This window comes from Triticum urartu, chromosome 3 (assembly GCF_003073215.2).
Source record: "Triticum urartu cultivar G1812 chromosome 3, Tu2.1, whole genome shotgun sequence".
In the NCBI taxonomy this organism is placed as follows: Eukaryota; Viridiplantae; Streptophyta; class Magnoliopsida; order Poales; family Poaceae; genus Triticum; species Triticum urartu.
Window position 1 is genome coordinate 725,859,930 of NC_053024.1, and position 9,274 is coordinate 725,869,203.

Here is a 9,274-nt window from a genome sequence, read left to right on the forward strand (position 1 = left end):
TGCCCGGTATGCGGTGCATTGCGGTATAAGATCAGACGAGATGACCCTGGTGATGTTCACGGCGAGCCCCACGGGAAGAGGGTTCCTGCGAAGGTGATGTGGTATGCTCCTATAATACCACCATTGAAACGTCTGTTCAGAAATGGAAAGCATGCCAAGTCGATGCGATGGCACAATGAGGACCGTAAGAAAGACGGGAAGTTGAGAGCACCCGCTGACGGGTCGCAGTGGAGAAAAATCGAGAGAAAGTACTGGGATGAGTTTGCAAAGGACCCAAGGAACGTACGGTTTGCTTTAAGCGCGGATGGCATTAATCCTTTTGGGGAGCAGAGTAGCAATCACAGCACCTGGCCTGTGACTCTATGTATGTATAACCTTCCTCCTTGGATGTGCATGAAGCGGAAGTTCATTATGATGCCAGTTCTCATCCAAGGCCCTAAGCAACCCGGCAACGACATTGATGTGTACCTAAGGCCATTAGTTGAAGAACTTTTACAGCTGTGGAATGGAAACGGTGTACGTACGTGGGATGAGCACAGACAAGAGGAATTTAACCTAAAGGCGTTGCTGTTCGTGACCATCAACGATTGGCCCGCTCTCAGTAACCTTTCAGGACAGACAAACAAAGGATACCACGCATGCACACACTGTTTAGATGACACTGAAAGTATATACCTGGAAAAATGCAGGAAGAATGTGTACCTGGGCCATCGTCAATTTCTTCCGACCAACCATCAATGTCGAAAGAAAGGCAAGCATTTCAAAGGCGAGGCAGATCACCGGAAGAAGCCCGCCATGCGTACCGGTGATCACGTACTTGCTATGGTCAATTATTTACACGTAATCTTTGGAAAGGGTCCCGGCACACTAGCTGTTCCGAATGACGCTGAGGGACACGCACCCATGTGGAAGAAGAAATCTATATTTTGGGACCTCCCTACTGGAAAGACCTAGAGGTCTGCTCTTCAATCGACGTGATGCACGTGACGAAGAACCTTTGCGTGAACTTGCTAGGCTTCTTGGGTGTGTATGGAAAGACAAAAGATACACCTGAGGCACGGGAGGACCTGCAACGTTTGCACGAAAAAGACGGCATGCCTTCGAAGCAGTATGAAGGTCCTGCCAGCTACGCTCTTACGAAAGAAGAGAAAGAAATCTTCTTTGAATGCCTGCTCAGTATGAAGGTCCCGACTGACTTCTCGTCGAATATAAAGGGAATAATAAAAATCGCAGAGAAAAAGTTCCAGAACCTAAAGTCTCATGACTGCCACGTGATTATGACGCAACTGCTTCCGGTTGCATTGAGGGGGCTTCTACCGGAAAACGTCCATTAACCATTGTGAAGATATGTGCATTCCTCAATGCAATCTCTCAGAAGGTGATCAATCCAGAAATCGTACCAAGGCTAAGGAGTGATGTGGCGCAATGTCTTGTCAGTTTTGAGCTGGTGTTCCCACCATCCTTCTTCAATATCATGACGCATGTCCTAGTTCATCTAGTCGACGAGATTGTCATTCTGGGGCCCGTATTTCTACACAATATGTTCCCCTTTGAGAGGTTCATGGGAGTCCTAAAGAAATATGTCAGTAACCACGCTAGGCCAGAAGGAAGCATCTCCATGGGCCATCAAACATAGGATGTCATCGGGTTTTGTGTTGACTTCATTCCTGGCCTTAAGAAGATAGGTCTCCCTAAATCGCGGTATGAGGGGAGGCTGACTGGAAAACCGCTTCCCGCCCTTTGGGCTGCTGAAAAGAGGCCTTTGATCCCGGTTGGTGGCACCAACCGGGACTAAAGGGGGGCATTAGTCCCGGTTTGTGCCACGAACCGGGACTAAAGGCTTTGCTATGTAAGCAGCACTTAGCAGTTTCTCCAAAATCCATCCCTTTCTTCTCCACCCGACGCCCGCTGCTCTGCCTCGTCGCCGTCGCCGCTGAGCCGTCAGGATGCTCCACCTCGTCATCGCCGCCGCCTCCGACGTCGTCAGGCTGGTCCACCTCACCATCGTCGCCACCTCTGATGCCATAAGGCTGCTCAACTTTGCCATCGCCGCCGCCCTCGACGCCATCTGCCCCGACGCCGGCGCCGCTCCCCGCGCCCCGACGCCGCCCGCCATGCTCCGCCACCACTTTGTGAGCACCTGCCTCGCGCCCCTGCCTTGCCTCGCTCCCGCGCCCCTGCCCTGCCCCGCTGGCGCCACCGCTGCCGCCATGCCCCTCTGCCCCGTCGGCGCCACCACTTTTTTTTATTAGTTTAATTTTTTTCATATATATATAATGTATGTGTATGTATGTGGCTATATGTTTTTGTTCATATTGGGCAATATGTTTTTTTTTATTTTTATTAGTTTTTTTTTGTTCATATGTGATGTATATGTGTATGTGGCTATAATGTATATGTGTATGTGATGTATGTGGCTAGAATTTGCTAAATATATATGTTAAAAATGTTCTTTTGTTCATAGAAAGTTTGTTGTTCATATATAGAAAGTTACAATTTTAGAAAAGTTTTATATATGCAAAAGTTACAATTTTAGAAAAAGAAGGATAGGAAAGAAGAAAATAAGAAGAGGAAAGAAAGAAGAAGAGGAGAGGAAAAGAAGAGGAGAAATAAATAAGAAGAAGAAAAAAGAAGAAAAAGAAGAGGAGAAGAAGAAAGGAATAGTGGAGAGGAAGAGAAAATAGAATATTCTATTTTCTCTTCCTCTCCACTATTCCTTTCTTATTCTCCTCTTTTTTTTCTTCTTTTTTTTCTTCGATCTTCTCCTCTAGCTATTCCTTTCTTCTTCTCCACTTTTTTCTTCTTCTTCTTAATTTTTATCGGGAACGAGGGTGTCGAGGATCGCCGAGGGGTCGAGGGTCGGGAACTAGGGTAGAGGGTCGAGGGTCATTAAGGGGTCAAGGGTCGAGGGTTTCAGGGTCGAGGGTTCGAGGGTTCTATAGGGTCTAGGGATCGAGGGTCGAGGGTTCCAGGGTCGTCTAGGGGTCGAGGGTTCCAGGGTCGTCGAGGGTTCGAGGGGTCGAGGATCGCCGAGGGGTCGAGAGAGGTTTCCTAGTGTCAAAGTATTGAAGAAATCCATGGCTTCATCATTAGCCGGAAGTAACCAGGGCATGATGGTACGAAGTCCTCCAAAGTTATTCTAGAATGGAGTCCCGGATAGGATAATTTGCCTTTTTGTACGAATTTCAGCAAAGGCCTTCCAAATAACGATATTTGGAAGGTTCTTGCTGAACTTTGTACCAAAAAGCGAATTATCCTATCTGGGACTCCGTTCCAAAATAACTTTGGAGACCTTCGTACCATCATGCACCTGTTACTTTCGCCTAATGATGAAGACATGGTTTTGTTGAATCCTTTGAAACTAGGCAACCTCCCGACCCCTCGGCGATCCTCTCGAACATGAGAGGAAGAAGAGGATAAAGAAAGAAGAGGAAGAAGAAAAAAAAGAGGAGAAGAAAGAATAGAGGAGTTCTTCTCCTCTATTCTTTCTTATCCTCTTTTTTTCTTCTTCTTCCTCTTTTTTTTATCGGGAACGAGGGTCGTCGAGGGACATAGATGTAGTGTCGCCGTTGTCGATATACCCCCTCCCGATAGCTTCAACATGTGGGGGGGGTCGATATTACCCCCTCCTTGAAGCGTTCTCGAGGCCACCCCAAACCCTTGAAGCATTGTTGAGGCCACCCCAAACCCTAGAGAAGCAGCGTCGAGGCCACTAATTAATATATATGATTCCTTACTATGATTAGCTAGCTAGTTCTATGTTTGCCACTAATATATCCATCTGTCATGTTTGAATAATAATTGCCATGTTGTAAATATTTGTAGAAACTATGGACACCGCCCGAGACGAAGCAAAAGAAGCGTTCTTGAGGGACATAATCGCAGAAGGAAGTGATGCCATCTCGTTGTTTCTCAACGACACCGATAGTCTGGAAGGAGAGGGTGAAGAAGCTGGCTCCTGTGACCTAATGCCGGTGCAAGAAGAAGAACATGAGGACGGCTCCGGTGACCCAATGCCGGTGCAAGAAGGAGACCGTGATGACGGCTCCGGTTACCAAACCGAGTCCGGCCAGGTATATATATTAGTTAAGCCTATGCTGACTTGCTAATTGATGCATTCATTGTTTTGGTATGTACACATACTAATTAAGTCTTTGTTCTTTTTTCTAGTCCTCCGTATCGAGCACAACTGAGGTAAAGAGACGAGGCCCGAAGAAAAAGTTGAGCTCGGATGAAAGGTTTGAGATCATAGCAATCGCGCCTGACGGCCAACCGATTGAACCCATCAGAACAAAGAACGCATTTGTTGCTTAGTGCGGGGTTCTGGTTATGGACAAGATCCCGATCACCATCCAGCAATGGTTAAAGCCGGCTACAGAAGACCCTGAGGTGTCTTACGTCAATGATATGCAGAAAAATGATCTTTGGACTGAGCTGAAGTCAAATTTCACCCTACCGCCAGAGGATGATCCGGAGAAGCCAGTTAAAGAGCAATTAATCAAGTCTTTTGCTCTTAAGAGGATGGCAGACCTATTCAGGAGGTGGAAGAAAGAGCTGAATAGGTTTGTCGAGAAAAAAGAGACACCAAAATTCAAGGGCAGATATGAGAAGATCAAAGATGACTGGCCTGCATTTGTGGCCCACAAGACATCGGAAAAGAGTAAGAAGATGTCGGCGACAAACAAGAAAAATATTGCGAAGAAGAAGCTTCACCATCGCACGGGGTCAGGTGGCTACATCATAGCCCGGCCTAAGTGGGCCAAGGCTGAGAATGATCTGGTTGAAAAAGGGATCGAACCAGAGACAATGAACTGGCCAGACCGTTGCCGGACTTGGTTCTTCGGGGCTGGCGGAACCTTGGACCCTGTAACAGGGAAGTGCATTTGGACGGACGAGCAACTTGACATACCCTTGAAGAAGCTTTGGTACTATATCGCTGCAGCGCAGAAAGGGACGTTCCTTCCAGACAGAGAGAACGACGAGCTCACAAAGGCCCTCGGAAATCCTGAGCACCCTGGACGGACACGAGGCACGCCAGGCTCCATTCCGTGGAACGCTGGGTTTCCAGACGCAGGCGGTTACAATAGCCATGAGAGGAGGAAAAAAGTGCAGTAGACTGAACTGCAGGCGCTGCTGTTGGGGAACGTAGTAATTTAAAAAAAATTCCTACACACACGCAAGATCATGTGATGCATAGCAACGAGATGGGAGAGTGTTGTCTACGTACCCAACGCAGACCGACTGCGGAAGCGTTGACACGACGCAGAGGAAGTAGTCGTACGTCTTCACAATCCAACCGATCAAGCACCGAAACTACGGTACCTCCGAGTTCGAGCAGACGTTTAGCTCGATGACGATCCCCGGACTCCGATCCAGCAAAGTGTCGGGGAAGAGTTCCGTCAGCACGACGGTGTGGTGACGATCTTGATGAACTACAGCAGCAGGGCTTCGCCTAAACTCCGCTACAGTATTATCGAGGAATATGGTGGCAGGGGGCACCGCACACGGCTAAGGAACAGATCACGTGGATCAACTTGTGTATATAGAGGTGTCCCCTGCCTCCATATATAAAGGAGCCAAGGGGGAGGGCTGGCCGGCCAAGGAGGAGGGCGCAGGAGAGTCCTACTCCCTCTGGGAGTAGGATCCCCCCCCCCAATCCTAGTCCAACTAGGATTCCTCGGAGGGGGAAAAGAGGAGGAGGGGGCCGGCCACCTCTCCTAGTCCTAATAGGACTAGGGGAAGGGGGAGGCGCGCAGCCCATCTAGGGCAGCCCCTTCTCTTTTCCACTAAGGCCCACTATGGCCCATATAGCTCCCGGGGGGTTCCGGTAACCCTCCCGGTATTCCGGTAAAATCCCGATTTCACCCGGAACACTTCCGATATCCAAACATAGGCTTCCAATATATCAATCTTTACGTCTCGAACATTTCGAGACTCCTCGTCATGTCCGTGATCACATCCGGGACTCCGAACAACCTTCGGTACATCAAAATGCATAAACTCATAATATAACTGTCATCGTAACCTTAAGCGTGCGGACCCTACGGGTTCGAGAACAATGTAGACATGACCGAGACACGTCCCCGGTCAATAACCAATAGCGGGACCTGGATGCCCATATTGGCTCCTACATATTCTACGAAGATCTTTATCGGTCAGACCGCATAACAACATACGTTGTTCCCTTTGTCATCGGTATGTTACTTGCCCGAGATTCGATCGTCGGTATCCAATACCTAGTTCAATCTCGTTACCGGCAAGTCTCTTTACTCGTTCCGTAATACATCATCTCACAACTAACATATTAGTTGTAATGCTTGCAAGGCTTATGTGATGTGTATTACCGAGAGGGCCCAGAGATACCTCTCCGACAATCGGAGTGACAAATCCTAATCTCGAAATACGCCAACCCAACATCTACCTTTGGAGACACCTGTAATGCTCCTTTATAATCACCCAGTTACGTTGTGACGTTTGGTAGCACCCAAAGTGTTCCTCCGGCAAACGGGAGTTGCATAATCTCATAGTCATAGGAACATGTATAAGTCATGAAGAAAAGCAATAGCAACATACTAAACGATCGGGTGCTAAGCTAATGGAATGGGTCATGTCAATCAGATCATTCAACTAATGATGTGACCTCGTTAATCAAATAACAACTCATTGTTCATGGTTAGGAAACATAACCATCTTTGATTAATGAGCTAGTCAAGTAGAGGCATACTAGTGACACTTTGTTTGTCTATGTATTCACACATGTATTATGTTTCCGGTTAATACAATTCTAGCATGAATAATAAACATTTATCATGATTATAAGGAAATAAATAATAACTTTATTATTGCCTCTAGGGCATATTTCCTTCAGTCTCCCACTTGCACTAGTCAATAATCTAGATTACACTGTAATGATTCTAACACCCATGGAGCCTTGGTGCTGATCATGTTTTGCTCGTGGAAGAGGCTTAGTCAACGGGTATGCAACATTCAGATCCGTATGTATCTTGCAAATCTCTATGTCTCCCACCTGGACTAGATCCCGGATGGAATTGAAGCGTCTCTTGATGTGTTTGGTCCTTTTGTGAAATCTGGATTCCTTTGCCAAGGCAATAGCACCAGTATTGTCACAAAAGATTTTCATTGGACCTGATGCACTAGGTATGACACCTAGATCGGATATGAACTCCTTCATCCAGACTCCTTCGTTCGCTGCTTCCGAAGCAGCTATGTACTCCGCTTCACATGTAGATCCCGCTACGACGCTTTGTTTAGAACTGCACCAACTGACAGCTCCACCGTTTAATGTAAACACGTATCCGGTTTGCGATTTAGAATCGTCCGGATCAGTGTCAAAGCTTGCATCAACGTAACCTTTTACAGTGAGCTCTTTGTCACCTCCATATACGAGAAACATATCCTTAGTCCTTTTCAGGTATTTCAGGATGTTCTTGACCGCTGTCCAGTGATCCACTCCTGGATTACTTTGGTACCTCCCTGCTAAGCTTATAGCAAGGCACACATCAGGTCTGGTACACAGCATTGCATACATGATAGAGCCTATGGCTGATGCATAGGGAACATCTTTCATATTCTCTCTATCTTCTGCAGTGGTCGGGCATTGAGTCTTACTCAACTTCACACCTTGTAACACAGGCAAGAATCCTTTCTTTGCTTGATCCATTTTGAATTTCTTCAAAATCTTGTCAAGGTATGTGCTTTGTGAAAGTCCAATTAAGCGTCTTGATTTATCTCTATAGATCTTAATGCCTAATATGTAAGAAGCTTCACCGAGGTCTTTCATTGAAATTTTTTTATTCAAGTATCCCTTTATGCTATCCAGAAATTCTATATCATTTCCAATCAGCAATATGTCATCCACATATAATATTAGAAATGCTAAAGAGCTCCCACTCACTTTCTTGTAAATACAGGCTTCTCCGAAAGTCTGTATAAAACCAAATGCTTTGATCACACTATCAAAGCGTTTATTCCAACTCCGAGATGCTTGCACCAGTCCATAAATGGATCGCTGGAGCTTGCACACTTCGTTAGCTCCCTTTGGATCGACAAAACCTTCCGGTTGCATCATATAGAACTCTTCTTCCAGAAATCCATTCAGGAATGCAGTTTTGACATCCATCTGCCAAATTTCATAATCATAAAATGCGGCAATCGCTAACATGATTCGGACAGACTTAAGCATCGCTACGGGTGAGAAAGTCTCATCGTAGTCAACCCCTTGAACTTGTCGAAAACCTTTCGCGACAAGTCGAGCTTTGTAGACAGTAACATTACCATCAGCGTCAGTCTTCTTCTTGAAGATCCATTTATTCTCAATTGCTTGCCGATCATCGGGCAAGTCAACCAAAGTCCATACTTTGTTCTCATACGTGGATCCCGTCTCAGATTTCATGGCTTCAAGCCACTTTGCGGAATCTGGGCTCACCATCGCTTCTTCATAGTTCGTAGGTTCATCATGATCTAGTAGCATGACTTCCAGAACTGGATTACCGTACCACTCTGGTGCGGATCTTACTCTGGTTGATCTACGAGGTTCAGTAGTATCTTGTTCTGAAGTTTCATGATCATTATCATTAACTTCCTCACTTATTGGTGTAGGTGTCGCAGAAACAATTTTCTGTGATGTACTACTTTCCAACAAGGGAGCAGGTACAGTTACCTCGTCAATTTCTACTTTCCTCCCACTCACTTCTTTTCGAGAGAAACTCCTTCTCAAGAAAGTTTCTGAATTTAGCAACAAAAGTCTTGCCTTCGGATCTGTGATAGAAGGTGTATCCAATAGTTTCCTTTGGATATCCTATGAAGACACATTTCTCCAATTTGGGTTCGAGCTTATCAGGTTGAAGCTTTTTCACATAAGCATCGCAGCCCCAAACTTTCAGAAACGACAACTTTGGTTTCTTGCCAAACCATAGTTCATAAGGCGTCGTCTCAACGGATTTTGATGGTGCCCTGTTTAATGTGAATGCGGCCGTCTCTAGAGCGTATCCCCAAAATGATAGCGGTAAATCAGTAAGAGACATCATAGATCGCACCATATCTAGTAAAGTACGATTACGACGTTCGGACACACCATTACGCTGTGGTGTTCCGGGTGGCGTGAGTTGCGAAACTATTCCACAATTTTTCAAATGTACACCAAACTCGTAACTCAAATATTCTCCTCCACGATCAGATCATAGAAACTTTATTTTCTTGTTACGATGATTTTCCACTTCACTCTGAAATTCTTTAAACTTTTCAAATGTTTCAG